Source organism: Penaeus japonicus, unplaced genomic scaffold (genome assembly GCF_977035675.1).
Source record: "Penaeus japonicus unplaced genomic scaffold, GWHDUDI00000001_assembly GWHDUDI00000027, whole genome shotgun sequence".
Lineage (NCBI taxonomy): Eukaryota > Metazoa > Arthropoda > Malacostraca > Decapoda > Penaeidae > Penaeus > Penaeus japonicus.
In genome coordinates, this window is record NW_028234429.1 from 19,587,592 (window position 1) to 19,589,515 (window position 1,924).

At 47.0% G+C, this 1,924-nt stretch overlaps 1 protein-coding gene across 1 annotated transcript in view; it reads left to right on the top strand.

Annotated features, from left to right (window-relative positions):
• The first annotated feature begins 653 nt into the window (after positions 1-653).
• LOC122256789 (uncharacterized) overlaps positions 654-1,924 on the top strand; it is a 184,629-nt gene continuing 183,358 nt past the window's right edge. The window contains exon 1 of the mRNA XM_086553029.1: positions 654-1,104. The gene's annotated coding sequence lies outside the window, so the exon portion shown is untranslated. The remainder of the gene's footprint in view (positions 1,105-1,924) is intronic.

Sequence of the window (1,924 nt, forward strand, 5' to 3'; positions counted from 1 at the left end):
CTCTCCTCCCCCCCTCCCCTACTCATGCTGACCGTCTCAAAGCAAGAGATATTATCAGAATTTTCAATTCAAAGAGAAACGAAAGAAACTCTTAAAAACGAAAAGAATGTATTTATATAAGAAAAGGGGGGGGGGAGGGGGGGGGGGGGAGGGTGTGGGGGGGGGGTTGGGGGGTCCTGAAAAGTTCTGGGGGGGGGGGTATGACAAGGGGGGCGGGGGGACACAACTTGCAACTGGGGGGGGGGGGGGGGGGGGGGGGGGGGGGGGGGGGGGGAGGGCGGGGGGGGACATAAAACAGGATTGCATGTGACACTCAACCGAACGTGCCAAGATTTTTCTTTCTTTTTTTGGCGCAAACTCTGATCGTCTTTTGTTTAACCTGATGTATTTTTTTCCCCTAAGTCATTATTTCCCCCCTCTCTTTCTCCCCTCTTCTCCCACAACCAAAAATAAAACTCCCCTCACCTCCTCTTCATTCATTCTCGAATTAGAAAAAAAAAATGTTCCCGAAAAAAATGAGATAACAAGAAAAACAAAGATAACAGGGGAAAAAAAACAAAACATATTCTCTTTCTTAACCTCAGCGAGAGAAAAGTTCGAGGTCTGCATTATTGGAATCCCACGAAGGCGCCAGCGGACTGCAGTAGCGACTGGGACGGCCGAGGGGAAGGTACAACCCTGTCGGGCTCTGGTGTTTGACAGTGCTGGTTGGACTTGACACAAAAACAGACTTCTTGACAGCCACAACCCCGGGGGGCTTCTCGCTTCTAACCCGTGGGTGGGGGAAAAAAAAGTGGCAGTGCGGTTTCAAAAAAAAAAAAAAAAAAAGGAAATATATATATAAATAATATATATATATACATATATACACACACACACCTACGAGAACTTGAATCCAGATCGGTGATATTTCCAATCGACGACATATAATATCGAGAGAGAAGAAGAAGAAGAAAAAAAAAGAGAGAAAGAAAGAAAAAAAAGTTATACTGATTTGCCGTGTTCAAGTATGAAGTTACTTTTGTGGGTTTTGTGAAAGGCTGTGGTGTGTTCGCCAGGTCGGAGGGATGTGAGCGACAGAGCGACACTTGATTGACGTGTCAGGTAAGGTTATTGTGTCCCGGCAGTTGGAGTGCTTGCCAAGGTTAGGTCGGATCTCCGATTGTTGCTTGATTGTCGGAAGGCACTGCACTGGCTGGCTGGCGCTGGTGCTTTTGTTGATGGTGGTTTGCGAGTGTATTTTCAACAACGGAATATTTGATGGTTTCAGGTGTTTTTATTACTATTACTATTACTACTACTAAATTGTTATTGCTGCTACTACTACTACTACTACTCATATTACTACTACTACTAATGATGATGATACGTCTACCTCTACTTATACTAATGGTGGAGTTAATGGTAATGGAAATGTTAATGGATGTGTTTCGTTTACTTAAGGTTCTTTTTGGTGACAGACAAACTGACAGACTGACAGACAAAGAGGGAAGTCGCGCGGGTCATAGGGAGCGTTTACACGGCGGAAGAGGGGAAAGCCAGACGGGGTGCCCACCCGCACGTGCGCTCATAGAGATGCACACACGCACACGCACACGCACACACACACACACACACACACACACACACACACACACACACACACACACACACACACACACACACACACACACACACACACACACACACACACACACACATATACACAATAGACACACACATCCCACACCCACACACCCCCCCCCCCCCCCGAAACCCTGCACACACACACACACACATTACACCACACACACACACACATTACACACACACACACACACACACACACACCACGCACACACACACACACACACACACACACACACACACACACACGCACACACACACACACACACACACACACACACGCACACACACACACAAC